Raw genomic sequence first — 25,460 nt, 5'->3', positions numbered from 1 at the left:
GCTTTTTGCTCAGAAAGAACAGAGAGCTGGAGAGTGTTATCTTCTTCTTCTTCAACAGATATTTTTAGCTTTTCTAAAAGCTTCTCACTCTGAGCCTTAAAAAGAAGTAAGAACCTCTTCCAAAAATGCTAATGTTTTGGCAAAAAGTAAAGAGGGGTGTTTTCAATCTTCCCCAAACAATCTCCCATTGGAATTCATGGGGTGACAGGGAAAACCTGGGGTGCAGGAGAGGTAAGAGCCTGTGGGAGCCTGTTCCCAGGGGCTGATGACAGTGTGTGCTAAGGGCGTGCTATGGGTGTGCTGTGGACTTGTTCTCAATCTGGCCTTTGTTCAAATTGATCCTGAGCATTTTAGGGTGGGATCATACATTGCTGTATGTATTCTGGAATGCTGTGAATTGACAGAGTCCTCAGACAAGCTGAGAGCTCCTTCCTTCCAGCTAGCCGTTGGCCACATGAAGCCTTTGCACCGGGGATGAACAGAGGCAGCCCTGGCCCCAAGGGTGAAATGAAAGTGACAGCAAACTAAAGGTCTGGTGGGCTTAGTTTTCAAGGGTCATTGTAAGATTATGTCCCTCAGTTGTAAAATGCTCTTATTCAACTCCCACCCTGTTCTACCAGCTATCCAAGGCCTTATGTCTCCAACGGTCACTTCTTCTTTGTTCTCCCATGGTGACAGTTTCACACCAGGAAGGAACACCATGAAGATGGGATGGTGAGTTGTATCCATGTCTGTTCCCAGACAATGGGACAGCCGATGTGACGGTCACTTGCTGGCTCCTCACACGTTACTGTACTGGCTTTCGAGAGAAATGTTATAATTGTGCCTAATTCATATATTTGACTCACTGGCATCCAGTTCATAGCAGACGCTCAGTAAGTGCCGAGTTGCTGGGTCCAAGGCTTTTCATTTGTCACGCAGAGCTAAGTCAGAGTTTGTTTCTAGTCTGAAATAATTATATGGCCCCAAATTTCATGGTAAAGCAACACAATTTGGCTTCATTCATGTCAAATTCAGGGCGCACTGTGAACGCAGCCTCTTAAAGGGGCCCTTCAGTACTCTTGGGCTGGCTATCGTTTCCCAGAGGGTGATTATATCGACTTGCTGATCTGAAAATGAAGAACACCACTCTCCAGCCCTTCCACACTCAGTCTCAGGGGTAGTGGTAGAGGCGGAATTCCATCTGAGTGTGCGTCTGGGTGCGCGTGGGCAGAGAGGCCACGTGGCCACTGCCAGGCCTCAGCCTCCCCTGTGGCTATGGCATAGCCGAGTGGCGTTTATCTGAAAGTTCTGAATGGTTTCAGTTCTTAAGCTGAGGGTTTGGGAGACAGTCGATCTCTGTCCAGTTGCTTTTAAACATTATGAAAGGAGATCATCCTTGCGCCTGGTGACGGTAACGCTTAGGTGGAGAGGTGGCATCTGAACCAGAACCGCCTTGAGGGCTGAGAAGAGATGGCAGAGGGTCTGACATTACTTGCCCATGCAGTGTCCTGTTCCTGAGGTTTTGTTTCAGGTAGGGTGGCACGGACTAGATGGGAGAATCAGAGTCATAGAGAAACTGAAGCATCTTGGGGCTCATCCTTAAATCTTCCTGAGGACAATACTTATATATTTTGGTCATTAAACAATAATCACAATAGACTCTGGAATCACAGAGATGAAAACTAAAGATGAGGGGCACTGATGTCTGTGGGAGACATGGGAACTTGGAAGACAGGGGACCAGACTTACATACCTTGGTGCCCTCTTATTAGAGCAAATCTTTTTGTCCATTAAATTTGACCACAAACAGGCAAGGCAGATTATGTTATCTTCAATTTATAGATAAGGGCTTTGGAAAACATGCCCAGACATTTACATGAAATCCCAGAAAGGCCTGTGCTGGGAATAGGGGATGCACACTTGGGTTAGAGCCAAAACTGGACTAGACCTCCCCAACCAAAAGGAAAACCAAGCCTTGCCAGGCCTAGAGGACCCACAGGTGTTTAACTGCCCACTGCAGTGGAGTCCCACCTAGAGAGGAGGGGGTGTTGTTCAAGTCCCTGGTTGTGTCTTCCACAGTGGGCTACACACAAGAACCACTTCCCAGCTGTGAGAAGGAACAGGAGAAAGGGAGCATAAATTGAAGTTTGCAGACAGTCCACAGAGGCAAATGGATGAGGTCAGGAGACAAGGAGTTCAAAATAGCAACGATCAATGTGTTAGAGCAAGAGGTGGACAGAATGGAGGAAGAGAGGCAGTTTCTCAACTGCCTCTTATAGATTAGAATCTATAAAAGGAATCAAATGGGAATTTTAGAACTGCAAAAGGTGATATCTATAACTAAGAACTCATTGGATGGTCCCACAGCACTGTGGGCACAGCAGAGACAAGGGTAGAGAGTTCAGATTTGAGTTTAGATTCCTCACAATAAGTCATGCGGATATTTCCAACAGAGGCTGGGGAGATTACAAGAACAAGGTGAGACCCAGTCTCACGGTTTTCTATTTATGACTTTGGGGTCCCAGGAAGACAGGAGCAATGTTTGGACAAACATCCATGTATTTTTATGAAATGAAGAAGCTTTGAATTTTGATAGCTCCCTTAAAAGAGCACTGCATTTACCGAGTATGTTTTAAAGGCAGTGACAATGGGATTTGATGAAGAGCAAGATTGAGGTATAAGAAGAAAAACAAGACGTCCAAAGAAAAACCAAGCGTTGGCCCTGGCAAGTGGAGATGAATTTCCACTGAAAAGGGAGAATTTTAAGTGGAACAGGTTGAGGTGTGGAAGGTCAGGCCTTTGGTTTTGGATAAAGGACATCCAAGACACTTGCTGCTAAGCAGGTGGGTGGATCCACATCTGGAGTTCATGGAAAAGTTCAGGGTGGAGATACAGAATGTTCTAATCCTGTGTGTGGGAGGCATCATAAGTGTAGGCTAAAGAGAGGTGAATTCTAAGGATGGAGCCCCTACTTCTGCACTAAGAGGGTGGGGAAACGATTGAAAACCAGAGTAAGGCAGTGAGACAGGAAGAAAACCAAGAGCTTGAGACATCCAAGATGGTAGGTGAGCAAAACAATTCCAGGAGCTAGGAGCACAGACAGCTGTTGTGACTTCTTCTGTGGCCATCCTTGGGAACCTGGGCAGGGAGACTGCGGTGGTGTGAAAGAGTGGAAGTCTGAGTAGAGCAGGCTTAGGAGATGGTAAAGAAGTTGGGAGACTAGAGCCCTTTGTTCAGAGGACTTGGGAAGATTTGCTGGAGAAGAGAGAAAGGCATGGAGGCTGGATGGGAAGTCAGGCCCAGGGCAGGCTGTTTCAGGATGAAGAAAACATGAGCATGTGAGTGTGCTGATGGTAACAACCAGCACAGACAGAAGATTAATCACATGGGATGCTGGGATGATAGGAGGTGAGGTCGCATCAGCATTTTTGTTTTCATTATCCTCGTACCTACTTTCTGTTACTCACTTCTTAGTATACAGCCCCTTGCTGTTCCAGACGACATCTCCTTCCCCCAGTGTCTGCCCACCTTCATGTGGCCAGAACCATGGAGTAAAGGAACTTGATCACAGACTCCAGCTTTCTGGATGTAGCCCTGAGGTCTGCTTGGGGCACTTCCTTCCCTGAGACCTGATTGAACATGGCCCAAGACACAGGCGTGAGGTCTATGGTCAGAGTCAGGAGAGACTCATGAGAACTTCCAACCTCCTCTGGTTTGCTAAGAGAGCCTTGTGCCCTCGGCTCACAGCGAGGAACGTGATGACTCCAGAGAACAGGAGTCTGGTTCTTTCTGAAGAGCGTGAAGAACACTTGATCCGTGCCTGTCTCCTGGCTGCCAATGGTTTGCTGGCTGTCTTTGGTGGTCTTTAACTTGTAAAGCCTCACCCTCATCTCTGCCTTCATCTTCAGGAAATATCTTCCCACCTGTGTCCTCTGTGCTTCTCTGTGTCTGTGTTGAGACTTCCCTTTTCATGGGGACACAAGTCATTACATTAGAACCCATCCTAAATATCTCATTCTAATTGTGTCACTCTGCAGAGACCCTGTTTCCAAACAAAGCCACATTCTGAGGCACTGAAGGCTTGGAACCCAACATATCTTTTCTGGGGAACATAATTCATCCAGTACTTGGGTCATCTAAATATGTCATTTTAAGCAGTTGGTTGTGTCTGAAGAAGTCATATGGAAAATGACAGGCCTGCAATCAAGAGCTCGTAGGGTTAATTTTTGAGGCAGTAAGGACAAAGGGCTTTGTTTATCAGCTGCTCTTTGTGAGGCCCCTGCAAACTCTTTTTTTTTTTCTGTTGAGAATTAACCAGTTCTTCCTTTCCCCTTCTGTAGAAAGTTTTGTTAAAGTTTTGTTAATAGTTCACATTTGTTCCATCTTGTGTGATGCTCTCCATGGCAGATTCACACACAAATTGAAAGCTTAGCAGGGAAGAAACATTTCCACTGACATTTTGTTCACTTCTCTTCCTCATAATGCCCCACTATTCTACCTCCCAGCCCTAAACACTTCGATTTCTAGAACCTTACACAGGCTAGGAGATTGATAAGCACACGTGGAATTAAAGTGACCTTTTTGTGAAGTATAAAATCTTTGATAAAGTGAAGAGTAGCTTCCTGATCACTCATCTTCCTGCAAGCATTACATGCAGAAACCTCATTCGGTTCTCGTGAGTGTGCCAGCACACCGCCTCTTTCTTCCTTGTCCATCCTTGTCTTTCCCACGGCCAGAGAAGAGCTGAGAGCCTTTGCTACTACGTGTGCCGGGGCACAGCCTCACTTAGCTAAGCGGAGCGTGGCTGACATCTGGGGCGAGAGACGTTTTGCACCCAGGAAATGGCCTTGTTCATTTGGGATGAGGAGTCTGTGTCGAAATCTTGGCCTGGGAGTGAGTGAGTGTTCCAGGGAATTGTGTCCTGGCCTCCACCAACCACAGACTGCTCTTTCTGGAAGGGGCAGGATTTTGGGGTGATGCAGAATCACCTGCATTTTGTCCACCAGCTTCAGGGGAGCTTCTGTTTTCCTGAGTGTCACAGAGACTCGATGTTAGTGGTCGGGCCCCTGCCATGGCTGTAAGACAGCGCTGGGACAGGCGGTGAGGACCTGCGCTGTTGCTGCAATTGTTACTGCTTGGCCTCTCTTAAGTAGCTAGCTGTTGCTGTGGAGTAGGCTCTGACTTTCTCATTTACTATCAATTATTTTGCTTTATATTGCATTCAATCAACTCTAGCAAATGTCTGTTGCTATATTTATGACCATTGTTAAGCAAAATAACCATCAAGTTTTTTTATACCCATCCTCTACTCTTTCTGTTTTTTTTTAGTGACACTGGGGTTTGAACTCAGGCCCTCAAACTTGCTAGGCAGGCTCTCTACCTCTTGAGCCATGATGTCAGGCCTTTTTTTTTGTTTTGTTTTAGTTATTATTCAGGTAAGGTCTCCAGTTTTTGCCTGGGGCTGGTTTCAGACCACCATCCTCCTGCTTACACTTCCTGAGTAGCTGAGATTGCAGTACCAGCGACTGGACCCTGTGTTGCTTCTTCTGAGAACGAGAACAAGGCAGACAATTCCGATAAACGTAAATCCTGCACAGGACCCACCCCTGCCTTTTGACCCTGGTGAAGTAATGTGTCCTAGAGAGCTGTCCTAGGAATGTGCCTCTCCCCTTGGACAAGCCTGTGTTCCCAAGGGCAGAGTGGTGACTGTGGCCCACTGTGCAGGGTGAGGAAGACACTTGGGCTCTCAATTCCTTTTCAGTAAAATGGGCCGAGAATGGCATGGTTGTCCTTCCCAAATGTGGCTTACAGATTTTTTTTTTAAAGCATAGTGAACTTTGAGATAACCAAGAAAAGGGATATAGCAATGTGCCTGATAATGTAGTAAACTCACGTTTATGGTACACCTTTTATGCCAGACGTGTCACAGTTATTCGTTTAATTCTCGCAGTGGGCATTTTTTACTTTTTACTATTTTATAGGTAAGGAAATGGAGGCACAGAGAGGTTTAGTAGCTTGCCCAAGGTCACACAGCTGGCAAGCAGCAGATCCAGGACCAGGCTTCGATGATGGACTGTCGATCCTCCCTAGAGCTCTGCACAGATTTTGCTCTCCTCTGCGTATTCTGAGAGGGCAGGAGTTTGCACACTCCATTGCACTTTCAGTGGGGGCTGTGTCGTGCAGATGGTGGTTGTCAGCCTGCAGGCGTGGCACGGTACTCACCCCTGTAAAACGCACTGCCGTGATTTGGAGGCGCTGTTCACACAGTGGCATGATGGAATATTCCTCCTCCTTTCAACAAATGACCTTTTATTAGTTTGAGAGCACAGCTTACAAGCCAGTGATTCAGTTTGGAAGAGCAGAATTTTTTTTTTTTGGGAAGGCTCACCACCCACCTGCGTGTTCCCTTCCGCTGAACCCCTCCCTTAGACTTTAAGACGGCGAGTTTGCAGGGGATAAAACATAAGGCCCTTGTTAATTGCAAATTAATAGTGCCAGGACTATGTGCAGATGGCACCTGAGGGCAGTTGCTGACTGCGTCATATTCTGGTTTTATTTTCCTTTCCTACTTTGCAACTGTGCACCAAGCACAGACAAAGACTCAGGGTCTTGTTCGTTTCTTCATTCCTTCAGGAAGATGTCGGTGATCTTGGCCTACCTCTGTTCTTACAGATCCTACAGATTCAGCAGGGCTTGCTTTCATTTGCTCACTAATTTTAACCAGTTTCAGGCATTGGTGGCCATAGGACACAGGTGTGATTCTCCAGACAGGACAGGCATGGTGTATTTGTTACACAGCACTGGCTTAGCTCCTGTACACTTGCTGACATTAGCTCACTCACTGTCAGAGATCCACTGTGAGCCGTGTTGCAACAGGCCTGTGGGAACATTTGTGTTTTGGTTGGTACTAAGGTTACATTTATCAAACGGTTTCTTTTTATTTCAGGACTGACATTTTGGTAAAATTTCTAGAGGTGGTATGCCAACTGCCCACGTCAATTGATGTAAAATGTAAAATCTGAAATTTGTAGGAGAGAATGATCATTGCACCAAATTGGATGGCCCGGGGAGAAAGCAAACATGTTCCTGAATGCTTTGAAACTCCAACTTAGAACAAATTCTGGACACATTTACAGATACTTGCAATATAAACCCTGATCCCGAATTTTGTCCAAATTGTGGGCTCTCATCTAAGGAAAAGTGACAGCACAACTTTTGATATCATGACAGACCTGAAAGTTTCCTTATACCTTACAAAATATTTTGGTTATGTTTGGTAAAGAGGACAATGCATTCCCTCCTATTTTATTGAAAAAGGAGTGAAAGTCCAAGGGGCCTCCTTGACCACACAGAGTATGTGCAGTTCTGTCCCCTCTCCGTGGAACCTGGATGTATCCACAGTGAGGAGCCTTTTCCTTGGTTATGACTGTGTCCTTCCAGAGAGGAGTCAGTCACATCTTGGTCAGTCTGGCTATCAACACTTAGATCTGAGGACGGAAACAGACAAAGATGGTCCTGACTTCTGATGGCCACTCTGATTTTTTGACTTTCAATGATGTAAAAGTGACATACAGTCAACAGAAACCATACTATGATTTGGAATTTGGATCTTTTCCTGGGATAGCTATATGTAGTGTGATACTCCCCTGTGCTGCTGGTCAGACCTAGGGTCTCTAGGGGAAACACCCAGTGCTCTTCAGCAAGCAGTGCTGCTTACTGGGGGCATTTGGTAGGCTAGAAGGATGCAATCCATTTCCCCCTTATAATATTTTCAACTTATCATGTGTTTATCAGGATATAACCCCATACTAAATAGAAGAGCATCTGTGCTTTATTACAGTAATGCTTGCATTTTCTAGGTGGGCAGAAGTCCCTGCATGGCTCCCCCATGTGCACATTCATCAGTGGCTCGGCGATGGGTACATATGCGGGGAACTGTGTATGGTGGGTCAAGGTCGACCTGTAAGCTCCAAGAGCAAAACCTCACAGAAAGCCTGTGACCGAGGTCCTGAGGGAGGCTGGCAGCAGTATGGTGAGCTGCTGAAGCCCTTGGCAGCTGGTTGGAAATCTGAGGTATCGGAAGGGTTGACTCCCACTTCCCGGCACAGGGTGAACCATGCCCACCTCTCCCCATGCTAAAAATGAAAGCAGCAATGATCACCCATGGGCGTTTCTGGTTGGTGGCTCTCCTGTAATTAAAAATGCTATCCAAACTCTGAACACTAGTGGGAACACGAGCTTAAGTTCTGGGCTCTCCTCCAGCTGGGTGCCCCTGGAATGCTTTATCTCATGTCACCCCTCTAATTCTCCTTTTCAATACGTCTCTCCTTTTGCCGTGTGGGTGCATCCTTCCTGCCCTCTGTGCTCAGGAGACCGTGCCCTCCCATTTTCCTAGAGTTGCTAACAATAGTGGAGTCTCAGCCTTGGGCCAGACAGCCCCTTGGACCACCTCACGTCCTGCCACGTGGGCTGTAACTTTGATGCTGGTAGACCACTGTAGGCTCCTGTGCAGAGTAACAGAGAGCACATGCTGCTGTACAGACAGGGTCCTGTAGACACACACGTTTAGATTTCAGGCACCAGTACCAGTCATGAAGACAGTATCAGTTTCCTGGATCACTTCCTGAAGACAAAGGGGCAGATCTGTGGGTCATCAAATTGTTACTGGTGGTTGGGGTATTCCAAGTGTTCCTTGGGTCTAAGAATAAGAGGCTGCCCCAGGTATAATCATGAATCATAGGAAACCATGGATAGTAAAGAGTGATTTATTAGCAAAGCAGAAGCCTACCTCGAGGGTTGAGGTGAGCAGTTGGGTAAGTGTCAACTGTCCAAACAGGGACAGTACCTCAAGAGGAGAGTACGCTGTTGGATAAATAATGATTGTGTGGAAACTGTTGGGATTTGGGGTTTTATCCAATAGGGAAGGATTACTAAGTGGCATAAAACTGAGACCTTCCCTTTGTGGTCCCTTTTCAAATAGTTTGCATATTCGATCTTTTTTGCCTTTCTGGGTTTAGGACTGCCAGTGGATGTTCACATAGTAGCTATTAAGACCGCAAGGCACATGCAAACCTTGACACAGGGACTGTGTTTCATAAGGAAGAAACAGGCCACTGTCTCAATAGTTGGTCCAGAGTGTGGGCTATCTGGGGTTTCAGAATGGAATCTTGTACCCTGGGCATTTCCTTAGTCTTGCTCATGCCTACCTAGCTCTCTAGTCTAAATAAATGGACACAGATAATGGTTGAATTCTAGTGTGGAATTCATCTGACAAGAAGACCAAAGCTTGGTGATTTTCAGGTTTCTTTAACAGTCCATTGGAACCCAAGTGGGAGTTTTCAGCAAGTAGAGTGGCAGTCAGCAGCCTCAGAAGCTGTACTTAGCAAAGTCCAAGAGCTTCTGGAAGGGGACACTTCTGATCTCCATGGCTGGGTCCACAGCCAGACCATATTGAACTGTGACTCGATTTCTACTTGGGTTCTTGTTATCACACTTCTCCACCCAGGCATTCAGGATGGCCAGCAGAGGAAAGAAGTACTGTTATTCACATGTGGTCATTTGGAATACAAAGAGAGCTGAAATTGTCACTGAGTACCTTGGGACAACCCTTAAGGAAGGATATGGGGCTTCTGTATGTTCCTCCCATCAAGCATGCCTGGTAGACTGTGAGCCTTGATCCAGGTTTCGCCATTAAATCAAATGAAAGAATTCAGAATCAGGCAGGAATGATCAAGACAGCATTTCTGAAGGAGATGTGGTCTGCACACTGGCTGAAAGGTGGAAGAGAGTCAGTGTAAAAGGAGAGAGAAGGTGTAGCACTGCTGGGCTGACATGGCTATCATCAGGCATGGAGTAGGATGGGATTAATGGAGTATCCTATACTCCTTTCCACGAAGCAGGGAGCCATGGCTGGTTCCCATGACCCATAGGCATGGAGGAGAGTATTTATTCTAGCAGACTGTTTCTGATGGGTGCACCTTGTGGACAGTGTTCAGAGAGGCCAGATGGCATCTGCAGAAGACAGGGTTTCCTGGCCAGGGAGCTTGGCAACAGTCTGGAAGTGGCCGAGCATTGATCTTATGTAGACCTTACTACTCACTTGACTCAAGATTGTGCACCACATGGTCAGGCTCCCCCTCAACTCACATTGTTCTCCAAAGAGATTTGGTTCATTATTTTAACTTTGGGGAAAGCGATATAGCCCACCCCTCTGTGGGCTGTTCTTCTCTTCTCTGGAGGGTTGTGTTTGCCCCGGGATGGGTTTGCCTGAAGGCTTTTCCCCATTCACAAGAAGAGTTTGTGGAAAGCAGGGATGGGTCCTTTAACTCTGGTCTTCAGTTTCACCATGGACAAAACCAAACTGACCATGCCTGGGGTAAGGGTCAGGGTCAGGAGTCACTGGATAAAGTGCCTTTATCCTTTCCAGGAGGGACAGCTTTTCAGGCAACAAAGGATTCTTTCCTTGAAGGTGCTTTCAACTGTTTTATTCATTGACACACTCTTTGAAATGTCTTTGAGTGTGTTCTTTCAAGGGGAACTGAGGTGGCTGAAGAAACTTTCAAGAGTAAGGCCCCTTAGGCTACAGGTTTGACGCTAATGATGGGAGGAAAGGTCTTGGTGAGCTATTCAGGGGTCAGGCTGTGGAGGAGGGAGAAGGGGCAGAAGTAGGGAGAGGGAGAGGGGAGACTCAATTTGAATGTGTTGAGTCTTTTACTCTGGACAGGCAGCAGGATTCTAGTTACTAGTGAGGGTATCCTACGTCAAAGCCTTCTTCTCATGGCTCTAGGAGAGACTTAGTAGCTGTGTCATGAATTCAAACATGTAACAAATATATTTGCATGCCCCATAGGTATAGTCACAGACATTTGCAATGTGATCTTAAATGTATGCACTTATTCTTATTGTTATCACATTCCTACCCCTGACAACCTTTATTGAGATCTCCCTAACCTTCTTTTATATTTTTTAAATGGAGGCATAGAAGGGAAGCATAACTGATCATTTGTTCAAGAGGCAGAACCCATCCACCTTGCTTCGGCTGCTTCATGTCAGAATTGCCCACCATGTGGTCCAGTTCCTCCAACAACTTACCATGTAGCAAGATCTTCCAGATAGGTGAAAATGTGACCCTTAAGCCAGGCTATGAAGGTGTGGAAGCACGAAACACACGCTGTCAGTAACAGTGCCTGTCCCTGACATCTCAGCAGCTGGTGGCGTATCTGTACCTCTCAGCAGTCCTCTTTCTGTCTCCATTTTTAGATTTGAAAGTGGAGGATTAAGATGTGAGAGCATCTAGCCTAGGGTCCTGCACTGAGTGGTTGCAGCCAGGTTTGTCTCCTAGATGACCTGTCCTGGTTACAAGTGCTGCCTCTTCTGTTTCCTGGCTGCAGGTGCTGGGGTGTGTCGAAGTGGGAGAGTGTGGCCTGCAGTCAGAGAAGGATGGAATGAGGAGGCATTTTCACCTCCCCCTTATTGTTCCCAGACCACAAAAAGACTCTGGGATGAAAGGTAAAGTTGGGACTGAAGAGAGGAGAGGCTGCTGTCCCCTGACCTGACCAGCCCAGCCCAGCACAGCCTGGCAATCTGTTTGATCTCTGCCTCCTTTGTGCTGGGCTCATTAGAACTGTGCTCAGCATGGGGGTCTTTTGTCAGTGCGTGGGTAGGGGGGTCAGCAGGCCTGGAGAAGTACCTGAAGCCCCCCCCCCCCGATGTAACCATCAAAATTAAGGCACCACTCTGAGACACTCCTGAATGACCTTCCTCTGCACCTGATGCTCTAACTGGCCTTTGGAGAACTGAGTCTCAACATAAGACAACTGTACTCTGGAAAGTTCTGGAAAGCCCTCCAACCCAATCAGGAATACCATGCCATATGGCTGCAGTTCAGCGCTCCTTGAGCTGGTCAAAGTGTCTTTCCCCAGTAAGTTCTGTAAAATTCAAACAGCCCTCAGGGCTCTGTCTGCATCGACTCTGTAAGCTTGGCCAATGGAGTGACGATTCTTCTCTAGGCAGAACTTCACTTGCGTCCTCTGTATGCCTGTCTTTCAATATTCAAATTAAACTTGAAAGCAGTTTTTCTTACTGTGGGGAGAAAAATGTGCTTCCAGAAAAAAAAATCATCTCACTGGCAAATTAATAGATAAGAGTCTACCCAACTGACGCAATGCCGAGCAGAGGTAAAAATTCAATCTCTTTATCAGAGCCGGGCCTGTTCCTAAGCCAGTGAACTAATATAGATTGGAATACAGAAACAGCTTCTTCTTTTCAATCTGTTTTTCAAGTCTGAGATCTGAAATTAAAATTGAAACCAGCACTTGATTGTAAATACCAACTCTGTTCTTTAGATGTGTATACCACACTTATTATGGTTTTCTGAGAATTTAGAAAGATGCTCGAGGAATAGAAGTTATGCTTGAGATAGAGTGAGAATTGAGGCTATTTCTAAGGGGCATTTTCAGCATATTAATTGTTGCTTAGATAACAGTCCTATCTCTTAAGGGCCTCTGTTTGGGTTTAACATCAGAGCTGGCAAATTAATGCAGTCATTATATGGCCGAAAGCTATATCACTTACCAGTTCATTGTTGCTCAAATCCAAATCCATACTTTTCTCAAGCTCCTTGGGGTTATGAACTAGAACGGAAGCTTTGTCATTGTGCAAAATAATCTCTTGTGTTTCCCTGTCTTCTGAGTTAAGAGAAATAGCCATGATGTTACACTAATTTTCATATTAATAGGTCCTTGGCTGAAGAACTGGTAGGTCCTCCTACCTTTCTGCTTCCACCCTGCCACCCTCTTCTTCACTCTCCTCCTTGTCTCTGCCACTTGCCAAGGAAATGGAGGAGGAGCCTGACTGCCTGCCTTTTCTCAACTCTCAGGTCACGTAAATGATGACCGCAGCTTCATTTTTAAAAAGAATATTAAGCTACGTGCTAATTTTCAGATGATGGTTACTCAAAAATGGATGTAATCTTGCTAACCTGGGCTCTGCTGAAATCTCTGCTCTGCGGGGTAGGTCCACACAACTTCAAAGCCTTCCTTCTGCACATCTGTGCAGCATGATCTTTGAGTGAGAAGGGCATTGGAAAGCAAGAGAAAAGCCCAGTATGGTGGTGCAAGCCTGTACTTGGGAGAACCAGGCATGAACGAGAGTTTGAGGGCAAAGTGAGTGAGATCCTGTATCTCAAAAAACAAAATACAAACCAGAGGGCTGAGTGTGGCTCAAGAGGCAGTTTACCTTGCCTACCATGTTCAGTTAATGGGTTCATTAACTAATGGGTTTAATTAATCCTCCAGTGGGGGGGGGTGTGTCAAGGGTGTTAGGGGATGGGAGAGTGAGAGGGGAGAAAAGCTACCAAATTCCAGTTTCTTACAGATTAGCACATTTTATACCAGTGCGGCTTCCCACACCATATAATCAAGCAAAAAACCAGTTTCACCCTTATTCTAACATTTAGCTTTTAGTGATCTGATTAAGCAACATTTTACCAGGCACTCTTGAGGTCAGAATCACAATGGTTTTTTTCTTTTGAGCTATGAGCAGGAATGGGGAGAATTCTTTTTTTTTTTTTAATTTCTTTTATTTATATGTGTATACAATGTTTGGGTCATTTCTTCCTCCTTCCCCCCACCCCCTACGGGGAGAATTCTTGATTTCCAGGTGGGTGGCTCTTAGCTGAGCTGCATCCTTCTTTTATCTTATCTTATTTTACATTTTTTTGCTGCTTGCTAGCGTTCACCACCTCCGCCTTTACCTTCGCCCATAGGAAGTCTAGAGAAGCATGTCTGTGGGAAGGTACAGGGTAGAATCACAGCCAGCTTCACATGGAGCCTTTTCCCCTGGAATTTTTGGGCAGAGAAACACTGAGTAGTTTGGGTACTTTCTGTGTATGATCATTTCACTCCTACAATCCAGGGAGAGGCAGCCCTGGAGGGTTCCAGGGAAGGCGCTGCTGGCTGCGTGTAGAGAGCCTGGCTAGCGTGTGTTTGGGGACAGAATCTTAACACCTTTGGAAGCCAGCGGGTGGTGTCTGAGGTGTGAACACATGACGCTCAGATGTCTCATGTTCAGGGCTCCCGGTTCCAGGACACCACCTACCTTCCAGCGTATGACTTTCCTGCAGGCTTTATTTTCTGCTGATTGAATTAATCACCCATGTGTTAGGACTGGGCCTCTCCACATGGCTGTGTGGAGAGCATTTGTTTCTTATTTGGATAATTCGTGATTTCCCTCGTTCCTTTTATGGTAAAGCTTTTTATATCAAGCACTGTTCTTTACATTAGTTGCTTTTCTAGAAAGACAATGGTATGAAGACCCTCCCCAAAATATCTATTCGAGGGAATGATATGTTGTTGTGGACTGTGGGAATGCCATCCCTTGGGGACAAGTAATAATGACTTACATGAGCCTAATTGAAGTCATTTTCAAATGCATCCACATGGCAAAGCATTCCTTTCAAGATGAAACAGGATTCAATTCAGCCACGCTAGTTGGCACAAGTGACTTGTGGTTCCATTTGATAGTTCTCTGTAAATTAAAGCATTCATAACGCTCTTAGCTTACTGCCCCAGGTTATAAGAAAGCAGATTCTCCTTGGGCTTCCCAAAGCTGTGGTCTCTCCTTCTCAGTGTAGAGGGGCCAGTGGGGAGGAGGGGGCAGGGGACGGCGTGGGGTCATGATTTTGTGAAGGGGCCACACTGACGCGAGCTTCTCGTTGACTGCAGTATGGGAAACATGTCCCCCATACTCTTTGGCTGTGTGCTTTGTGGTGAGAAGTCTCCATTTCAGAGATCTGCTCTGGTGGGCACAGTTACTGTTCTTTGCGTGTGGAACGAAAGTGATTCAAAGGAAGGCCCAGGGAGATGTAAGTAATGTTGGGAGGATGCAGATCCAGGCTTGGTCCATATTGAGACTGAACTGAGTGTTTTGTTTATGGACCAGCCTGGAATGTGCTTTATGTCAGGTTCTAACAGTGTCCTTTCTCATTTTAATGGAGGTGGAAATCAGGCCACCTTGCTGATTAGAGAACTGCGTTTTGCCTGGGGTTTCCATTTTGTGCACTTGGAAGAATTGACAAGAATGGACCCAGGCTCTGCAGCAGAATCAAATCAAAGTATATTATTTTCTCTTTCCTCCTCTTATTAAGAAGAGAAAAAGTGGGAAGGGGCACACAATAGATGACTTTATGCAAACACATGCATTCAAGAACCCATTCGCTAGTTACATTAGGCTGGGACTTCATTTCTTAGTTTATGGGGGATAATAGTTAGGCCCCCACAGGGTTGTCATGATGATAATTGAGAGAGAAAAAGAGTTTAGGACAGTGCTTGGTACATAAAACAAATGTATACTAGTTGCCATAGTTTTCCTCCTTCTCCTCCTCCTCTTCCTCTTCTCCATCCTCTCCTTCTTCCTTTTCCTCTCCTCCCTTTTCTTCTCTTTGTCCTCCTCATCTTTCTCTTGCCCTTCCTCCTCCTTCTCACCATATCTCAACTGCTCTGGGGGGGCTGTGGGTGTTTTCAGCAGAAGCTGTATAAATCCATGGCTCTGGTGCCTGGTCACATTGTTCTTATTTTTCCTTAATTTGGGAAAACAAACTCTGTAAACTTCCGTTTCTTAACCCATTCATGGACATGGTAATAGCCCTCTCACTGGGCTATTGCAAATGCAGTGATCTAGCACCTGAAAAGGGCTATTTGGGTGTGGGTGGCTATGGTGGCTACGGTGGCTACTGATGTCCTTGCATTCACCTTGGAGCACCTCTGTCCCTCCCTCTCACTCTGTAGGCCTTGTTCGGGTTCACTCTGAACAAGACACCTTCTGAATTTCTTCCCACCAAGCACGCTGGCTCACTCATTTCATGCTAGGTTCTGACCTCCATCTACCTCCATCCTTACATTTTTTGAGATTTTATAAATTAGAATGAAGCTAACATGGCGTGAAAATTTTCCATATCCATTAGACATTAAATAACTACAGACAGGGTTAATTTTTCTAGAATGACTACACTCATCTTCCTGGCTTTAAGTGACTGATTGCCCTTCAAAATAATCCAGAAGTCAACCTTCTTCCTGCAGAGATGGCTGAGAATTATGAGTGGGGCCCCCAGGGAGGGAAGCAGAAGAGAAGGTAACTGTGTGCCAGCAGCTTTGGGCTAAGTGGGCTCCTCTTGGCCAGCTTCTCAGCACAGTGTCAAGTGTGAGCGTTGCCTCTGGAGTGTGCTGGCTGCCCCGAGGAGGTGGATTGCATGCTGCGATTCTTGGTCTTCAGAGCCTTGTAGCCATCTCTTAAGGGAAGGACGGGAGTGTTCGTCAACAGAGCAGACATTCGCCAACGTTCTTGCGCGGGCATGTTGTCATAGATCAGAGTTTTGTTCCCAAGGATTCATTACAGGAGGTATGCATGACTTTCAGGATATATCTGAGTCCCTGTGTGATAAGCGCAATGCACTCGCTTCTCTCTCTCCATCTCCTTTATTTTAAAAATAGATGCTATTGAAGCTTTGGAATCCCTGACCAAGAGAGAGAAAGGGTTGGTTTCTATTCCCAGCTCTGCTGCCATTGTCTGGCTGCCTGGCAATCCATTGACCTTTCTTCCCTCCTCTTCCCCAAGGAAGATGCCTGCTGTGTGTGGACCCCATGGGGGCGTTGGGAGGATTTCAGGAGAGAATGCACCATCTTGGGTTATAATATGGTGCTGCCAACTTCTTTGAGGCCCTGGGATGAAAGATGCTGTGTGAAAGAGCATTGTTATTACATTGTGTTAAAAATATGGATCAAAGGCTGGCTATACAGTAAGTGCGAAATGTTAATTATTATTATAATATCATAACAAAGCAGATGCCAGGATGCTTGATCCCATAAGAAACCCTATTATAATAAACCAGTGTGAAATGTACATATTACAAAGATATTTGGCAAGGAGGTAGATTTGGTTTTGAAATCTCAATAAACAATTAAGTAGAATAAAAAATAACTTTTACTGCTATGAAAAATGTGTCTTGACAACTCTTTTACATAAAAATAAAAAGCTGCCTTTTCCCCATAGAAAAGAGAGCATTATTCCTTCTTTGAGCCCCGCTCCAAGCAGAAGATATATTTGTAGCATCCTTGTATGTAGGAGGAAGAAAAGTAATATTCTTCTTTACAATGACCTCTAAAATAGCTTCCTTTATGAACGGGATGAATTGGAGTGGGTCTCTAAATTTATATGAGAGCTATGAGTAAATCTGATGGCTTTGAACTTCCAATGAGCTCACGTTCTACTGCCTATTTCTCTTTCTTTCCCAGTGTTCTCTCTGGTGGCATGGAGACTGACCTCACACATTAGAAAAGTCACAGGTGTCTAGCTTGAGCTTTTCGTGCATTTTCAGATCTAGAGAGCACAAGTCCATCATGTAACAGCAGCTAGGGAAAGGGGGGGGAGAGGGAGAGAAGGTAGGGGAAGATGGATTTAGAAAGTCAGTTCCAGCCAAAAAACCCCCCAAAAAACCTAAGGTCAAGAGAAAATCATTTCTGTGTCCTCATGATTTTCACGATCGGCGTGTGTGTGAACTCATATAATGTGCTGAGCATTTCTCCAGGATGTGGGGAAATGAAGAAGAAGCCCTGGGGAGAGAGACACACACGCATGTATTTGCATCGGCGCGTGTTTTACCCCTGGGGAAGAAAGGGAAAAGGGGAAAGGAGGAGAACGGCGCATCTCAGAGCAAATTTACAGTAGCGTGTGCTGTGCTGATGGATCATGGCCACAGAGTGCGATCACCTTGGCTCCGTTTTCACGTCTCTCTGCCCAGTCACACACCCAGCCTGCTGCCTGCTGCCCATTCCTTCCACACTATCCTCAGCTTTTTCCTTTGCCAATTTCTCCCTTTACTCTTCCGAAAGAGTTACCAGGAGCTCACAGGCTCTGCATTTGCAGGACAGCTGTAAGACGTGTTCTCTGGTGTGAAGGGGAGAAGGTGAGAAGTCAAACACCGTATAGAGGAAGTTCTTTGGGAGTTGGGTTGGACTCCCAAACTAGACTTTGACATGAAAACAGTTGTTCAGGATGACCTGCAACAGACCCCAAGGGAAACCGTTGTCCTTGGGCCTGTGAACTTCAAAGGGACAAACCTCAGAGACACCTGGTCTCTGGAAGGAGCAGCCACCCCTAGGTGAAGGTGAAGGTGTGCTTAGACTGGGGCTGGGGCCAGTCATGGGTTGGGGAGAGGGAACATGTCATCTTTCTCTGGACACTGGGCCCTGTGAGGTCAAGGAGATTTCATGAGTGATTTGGGGTCAACCTCAGTACTATGGTCAGGATTTGGGGGGGGTACAGTGAGCTAGCAGGAGCACATGTGAAGCTCAGGGAAGGCTGGGGCGTGGGTTGCCCTTTGCACAACAGCCAAGTGTTCAGGTTCTTTCATCTGGATCTAGTTGTTTTCTTTGGGATTATTTACTTATTTTTATTTCTTTTATTCATGTGTGCATACAATGTTTGGGTCATTTCTCCCCCTTCCCCCTGGCCTCCTTTGGGATTATTTATGTTGGCTCCACTGGGCCCACAGCTTCCTGGGTTGGGGACAGCCCTGTGTATTGCACACAGTCAGCCTTGGAAGGTAGTGGCAGCATAGGTCAGGGAGGGCAGGTATATATCTAGAAGGGTGGACAGAGGGTAGGGGTGGGGTGGGGACAAAGCAGGAGAGTTGGCACCAAGTCATAAAACCTTTGGGAGCTATCCTTCAAAGGTGAGTGTTGGGTAATCTTCGTGGGGCTGGGCTGACCCCATGGAGGATGCATAGGTTGAGGCTCCATGGCTGCATTGCATTGGCTTCTGGGAGGCCTTTGCCTATGACACACATCCTGGCTCAAATCCAATTTCACTGGATGAGTGTTTCAGGTGGCAATGTGGCTGTCATCCCGAGCAGAGATGAGGAGGGAGGGTCAGAGGGCATGTCATTTTGAATTACTGAGTTCTTGGTTCCAGAGGTTTCTTACACAGCTCTTCTGGGTGCCCAAAGTGCCACACGCATGCATGAATGTGAAGGTTCAGCTTGGGATGAAAATTTTACCTCTGGATAAGGTTATCTTTAGGTGCTGTGTTTCCTATTTCAGTAACGGAGGAAGTGCAAGTACAAAATCCAGTTTTCTAAAAACAAGGAGTAATAAATATCCTTTTGTTTACAAAAACATACAGAAGGCTATCACAAAGTAGCTGCTAGGGTATTTATTCAGAAAATAAAAACTATTTACAAAAGAAGAATTTTCTCTGGTCCTGATAAATTCAGAGCAAGTGAAGGTGAGGACCAGTGCTAAGGTAGATTCCATAGTGTTTATTTTCTTATTTAAACGTCAGTGAGTGGGGTCAGATGTGGTGCAAGGCTCTAGAAAACCCCAATAAAAGATTTCAGAATAATCTGAGACCCCAGTAGGATTCTGGGTTGAAGCTTAGCAAGGAGGCTGTTCACCCGTCACCAGAGTTGCTGCCCAAACAGAAGCATGCCCAGCACTGGAACATTTGACATCACCCCTCAGTCTGGCTCAGCCCGTGGCCAGAAAGCCTGCCTGCAAGCACATTGCTCTTGACCTTTAGAGTCTCACTGCTGCTAGCTCATTGGTGTCATGGTCTGCAGGGAGGAAGACCTGACTCTGTAAGGGTAGCTTGTTGCTAGAAGCTAGGCAGAAAGCTACATATGGCTGCATTCTGGGGCAGGGCTGAGGATGATTGGGTTGTGTTGGACGAATGGCCCCTGGCAACATCCCACAGGACTGTGATGCTTGGACCAGGACCCCGCAGCAAGTGAGGTTCCAAATTCACCGTTTTCCCCCAAACCACCCTGTTAGCTGGTGGCAAGCCTCTGAACCCTCAGACGCAGAGACAGCTTCCAAGAAGGAAAAAATTTCATCCAGTCCTTTCTAAAACAGCCATACTGTCAGATGATGAAGAGTCTTTTTTGCTTTGAAGAAAAGGTCATTGATAAATCCCGAAGCTAAATGCAGAAACTCTGAAGAGAGAAATTAATAATAACCAGATCAGAACTATGATTAATAAAGCTAAAGAAAACATGCTGGAAAATTCTTTGTACCAGAAACTACCTTTGTGAAGCCAGGAGCTTCCAAATGAAACACATCTACTCATCCAGCCTCTGCTGAGAGATTCTCGGTGAACTGATTTGAGTTGTAAGAATCGAATTCCATCCAAGCTTTGCTATGCAAATGAGCTGGAGCATTCATGGGTGACAATAAGATGAAGTTTATCTGAAAATTAGGTTATTACCTGTGTGGGAGAATTTTCCTTTTTATTGCCTTCTTTTTCTGCTAGTCCTAGGAAAGCTTCAGTAACTTCGTAGATGCATTCATTTATTTTGTCAACGCATATGCACCGAGCTCTTGCTAACTGATTGGCTTTGAGTGAGGGCTGGAATGAGGAAGGAAGGAAGGAAAGAAGCTTTCTTGCTTATGTTCTGTGTAGGGAACACAGCCTGGATTAAAAAAATGGGGTGTGCATTTTATTTAGCAAACACTGAGTGTCAGCACTGCACCCTGGGGGTGGGGAGGAATGAAGGACAGGCAGGAGCAGGACCATGGCCAAGGTCTTTCCTCAAAGATCCAGTGTGGCTAAGGTGGGTAGCTGTGTGCATGTGGCACTTAGGGGTGGCTTTGGAGGATGCCCAGTGCAGTGCTGGACAGGGTGGAGCTGGAGGAAAAGATGAACCTATGTTGCTAGGAAGACATGAGCTATCATTGAGGCCCTGGGGTTTCCTCAAGGTGCATTTCTGAGGATGGCAGAACCTGTTTGCTACTGGTAGTGGGCATCTCCTCTCCTCTTCAGGGAGCCCTCGGCACCAGCACCCTCTTCTGGGCCTTGCCAGGCTCTTCTGCTCCAGACAGAAGAGCAGATGGAAGGGCCTGACATCTGCAGTTCCAAACTTGCTCCTCAGCTCTCCCAGTCTGGAACCTTGGGTGGTCCACAACATTTCCCTGTATTCAGGAGCCTCTATCATCCCAGCCCTGTGCAGGATGGACAGAATTCCATGTGGCTCCCCTATTGCTTTTCACTTGTACCTGGGCACAGCCAGGGGTGGTGCTTATGCAGAGCCACTGGTGGAGCTGGGCATGGCCCACTCGATGGAAAGGCACCAGCCATCATGAACCTCTCGATCTATAGTGTTGGCACTTCCCGGACAAGCCCTGTATACAGCCATGTCTGATGTGTATGGACACAGGAATGTGAAGCCCTCACTGCAGTCTTCCTTCCTGCCCTTTGCTTTGGAGCCCCCATGTCCACTCTGCAAGTGGAGGAACAGTGAGGAGACAGTGTCACTGCTCACCTGGATCTCAGCCTTTGTGCATTTGGGTGGTGCAGGTTAGGATGGGGTGCACACAGAGCGGATGGACCATTTGCTGAAGGCCAAGGGACTCAGGTAGGAAAGGTCTCATCTGGTCCTCAGGACAGTTCAGAGGGTAAGGAAGGGATAAACCCAAGTCCTGAGGTGATGTGAGCTGCAAGCTCATTGAGGTGTCAAGTCCAGTACCAAACCTGTTGTCCAACCAAGTGACCCTGGGGCAGGTGTAGGCAGCTGGAATCGGCACTCTGGGATCAGACAGCCTAGGAGATGCAGGCTCAATGGACCTCTATGGTGGGCACTGGGGTGGTACCTGAGGCTGGGAGAAGCAGGGAGATAGTTGAGTCAGAAGATAAGGCATATCTGGCATACTGTGCTGCATTGTGGACCGCCCAATCCCATTTCTCAGAACACTGTTATGTGGGGGCTCATTTCCCCCAGGTCCTGAGAGCCAGTGGCCTGTGTGTTTTTCAGAGGGTGGGATAACCTTCGCCATGTCCACCTCATCCAATCCTGAGTGTAAACGTTTGCAAGGAGAAAGCAGCTTGTTATTCATCAGCAGTATTTATACCTACCCAGAAAACCACACATGGAAACGACAAATAAGTTATTTGCCTTTTTTGAAAACTTGGCCCTTAAAGGGCATTGACAAGAATGCTGTGCCACTAGCACAGATTGTTTTTAAAACACTTGAAAAGATCCAGATCCTACTGATTTGAGGGCCAAGTAGATGTAAGTCTGTCTTGAGTCCTGGGATCTGTCTCCATGTGGGTTTGTTGCAGGCACATAGAGACAAGTGTAACTTAGAAACCACCTCGTCATGCCTGGAGAAAGATGGCACTTCGCCACACTGATGTGAACTTTCCAGTCACCCCTGGTCATGAGGACCCTCCACACATCCCTGAAGGAGACCAGAGTGAGGAAGGGCTTGAATGCTTGGTGGTGCTCCAGGCCGGAATTCCCAGAGTGCACTCAACATCTGTCTTTTCTACCTTCAGCGATTTTTCAGGAAATTCCTTCCATCCTGCCACTCTCTCCCTAAGCTCCAGCCATCCAGGCCCTGGAGTTTCCAGCTCTGCCAGCTTCCTAGTCTGAAATGTCCTTGCAAAGTAGGATGTCAAAGCCCTACAGTGTCTCTGTGACCTCCCCATTGCCCCAAGCTGACCCATCTGAAGCTTCCCTGGGAGCTGAGGATGTTGGTGGGAGTCTACCTTGCAGGTGTCTGGCACAGAACATCTGCACATCTCAGTAGACACTAGGGGAGAGTAAGGCCAAGTGAGGACTAGGTGGCTTCCTGTTGGCCTGTGTCATCTGTATGTGCAGAAAGGTCCCTGCCAAGGTGATCTGGCAGGACCAGGAGAAGGGCAAAGGAGCAGAGGAAGACATGGTCCATTCTGACTGGGGGCATCCAAAGTGTCTGCTGAGAAGTGACACTGGGTTTCAAGTTCATTAGTGAAGGCAGCGCTGCATTGAGATGAAGGCCACTGGGCAGAACAGGGCAGATGTCAGGAGCACCACATGTGCTAGGGAGGGAAAGGGTTGTGGGCACGGATGTGGAGCTGCCTTACTGGGAAAGGGAGCAAAATGAGGCTTGGTCAAGGGGAGGTTGCAGAAGACTCACAGCCTCTTGCCCAAGACGTTTTTATGCAGGCGTGAGGAGCCAGCTGCTGTTAAAGACTGGCTGCAGTTTGGGCTGGTGGCTTTAAATTGAGGTTCTGGGTCATTTGCATTCTTTTAAAATGCAAGTTCCTAAACTCTGCCCTGACAGCAACTGTAATTCAATAGGTCAGGGGCAGAACCTAGGACTCTGCATTTTTATCACGCACTCAGGTGAATCTGATTCTACAGGTTCTTTGCAAAGCATTTCCCAGAATCCTCGTGGTGAGGACATTCTACCCCTGGGTTTAGGAAGAGTAGGGAAAGAACCTTCTAGTGTGGGATCAGGTCATGGTTTGGGGAGAGTCTTGTTTTGGTAAATTGAGACCAAGGGGTCCAAGTGTTTTGCACAGAAAGAAAACACTGGAGTAAGAGGTTATTTTGCTGTGGGCTGGCTTAGATCTTTTTAAGGGAAAATTCTAGAAATGTGGACTTCAGCTAAGAATTGTGGTAGAACATGGGTGAGAAGTCTCAGATGGGAACTGGCGACCCTCCACCAAGAAGACAGCCTTGTACCCCAGCCCTGCGGGTCACCAGGATTTTCTTGGGCACTGAGCCTCAGCCCCAGGAACACTGATCTATTTCAGGTTTGGGTAGGAGGTTCATTTTTTTTTATACCCAGCCCATGAGTTAAAGTATCAGCTCAGGGCTATTCTGGAAGACTCAAGGCCTAGAGTCATCTCTGGAGTAGAGTGACAGGAAAGACAGCACAGATGGTGGACTTGTTTCCTAGAGGCAGCAGACTGGGTGGCTTAAACAAGAGAAATGTATTCTGTCACAGTTCTGGAGACCAGGTGACCAAATATCATGGAGTCACCAGAGTCTGCTCTTCTTGGCCCCTCTAGATCTGGTGCAGCCTGAGTTCTTGGTGCTCCTTGGCTCCCATCTGTCTTACCCCACTCTTTGCCTGATGTCACAGTGCTTCTCCCTGGGAGTCTGTGTTCTCTTCTTATAAGGACACCTGCCATATTGGATTAGGGTCCACCTTAATGACCTCATTTTAGCTTGGTTAAAGCTGCAAAGACCTGATTTCCAAATAAGGTCACTTTCACAGGCTCCAGGGTTAGGACTTGAGTAGATCCATTTGAAGGCATAATTCAACCCACAACAGATGATAAGAGTTAACAGGTATCCCCTTCTGTGCTTCCAGATCTTCAGAAACCTTTTTGGGGGAGATTGAACTTGTAGAAGACATGTCAGCATCTGTGAGATTATAATTTGGGTACTTTATTAGCCTGATATGAGACAAGGTAACCCCAGATGAACTTGCACCCATTCTAGTTGTGTATGTGTCATGAGTGGTGGTACTTTGCACCCTTTGTCAAGTGTATTACCTAACTGCACCGGTACTCTGGCCGAGTCTGTGTCATCCTGTGGGATTCTGGTTGAGCTTCTCTGGGCCAAGCTGAGATCTACATGCAGAGAGATGCTTAGTCAGTGGCTCAGTGTCCACACAGTTAGATGAGGTGTCTGTGGGCTCTCAGACTGAAAGACTGCTATGCAGTGTCAGAGCATTGCTAATCTCACCAGGGTTGAGGGAAAGAAGAAGAGAGGGAGTGACACAGTCCCCTGGGTTGACAGTTGTAGTGTTTTGGGACACAGTCACATTCTGATGTCTGCTTGATCATAAACAGCTGGTCCATAATGCAGTCACAGTTTGCTTCACTTTTTAAAGACTGGGATGGCAAATTTAAAATTCAAATTCTTAGGAAAAGCGGTGAGAATGGAGCTATAAATGTGGTTCGGAGGACAGTGTTTTAAACGAAGGTTAATTTTCTGATAAAGTAGGAAATGAAGGAAAAATTGTCTCCCTCCACTCAAGCATGGTTTAGAACACTATAGCTCAATTAGACATTCTGATTGTGTAAGCAACCAGCCCCATGTCTCCCTAAACTTCTCCCTCTCACATTATGAAGCTTTCCTCTATAAGTTTAGCAGGGGTATTAAGGGCAGATCAGATAGAAGACTCATCTGAGATAGGAGAAAAATGATAACTTGAGAAGGATCAAAACTAAATCAACTCCCTAAGATCCCACAGTGTATCCAACGTTATTAAAAACTGTCCAGCATGGAAATGAACACCCAGACTCAGAGCAGAAAAGCCATTATTCTTTGCTCTTTATTCCTAAGATATGGAGAACCTTTCGCCCAGTGAGATTTTGCTTTGCACGTGCAGAAGCAGACCTTGAGCATGTCAATCAGACCTACACGCAGCATGGCTTGAACGCTGTTTCTGGAGTACAAAATATTTACTCCTTGGGGGCCGAGCTGGGAGAGAAGAGAAGCAAAGATTATTGGAATTTCCTATTTTTTCCTGCAAATAAAATTTGATATACCATAAGTTTTAATAAGCATATCATTTTTTGGATTCATTCTCAAGCTTTTTTTATTCCACTCTAACTAGGCTGTATCTAGAGCAAAGACATGTTCATTTATTTTGTGCTGCATCTTTTTCCTGTTTCTCAGGGCTTTTAGTAAAATTACAGGACGTGTTGGC

The 25,460-nt window shown here is 46.3% G+C and overlaps 1 long non-coding RNA gene across 1 annotated transcript; it reads left to right on the top strand.

Annotated features, from left to right (window-relative positions):
* Nucleotides 1–395: 395 nt before the first annotated feature.
* LOC141415001 (uncharacterized) lies at nt 396–12,183 on the top strand. Its single transcript, XR_012440019.1, has 3 exons — nt 396–530; nt 621–714; nt 11,373–12,183. It is a non-coding gene; the product is annotated as an uncharacterized lncRNA (long non-coding RNA).
* The last annotated feature ends 13,277 nt before the right edge of the window (nt 12,184–25,460 follow it).

The sequence above is a fragment of the Castor canadensis genome, chromosome 12, assembly GCF_047511655.1.
Source record: "Castor canadensis chromosome 12, mCasCan1.hap1v2, whole genome shotgun sequence".
Taxonomy (NCBI): domain Eukaryota; kingdom Metazoa; phylum Chordata; class Mammalia; order Rodentia; family Castoridae; genus Castor; species Castor canadensis.
This window is presented reverse-complemented; position numbering and strand designations above follow the sequence as displayed.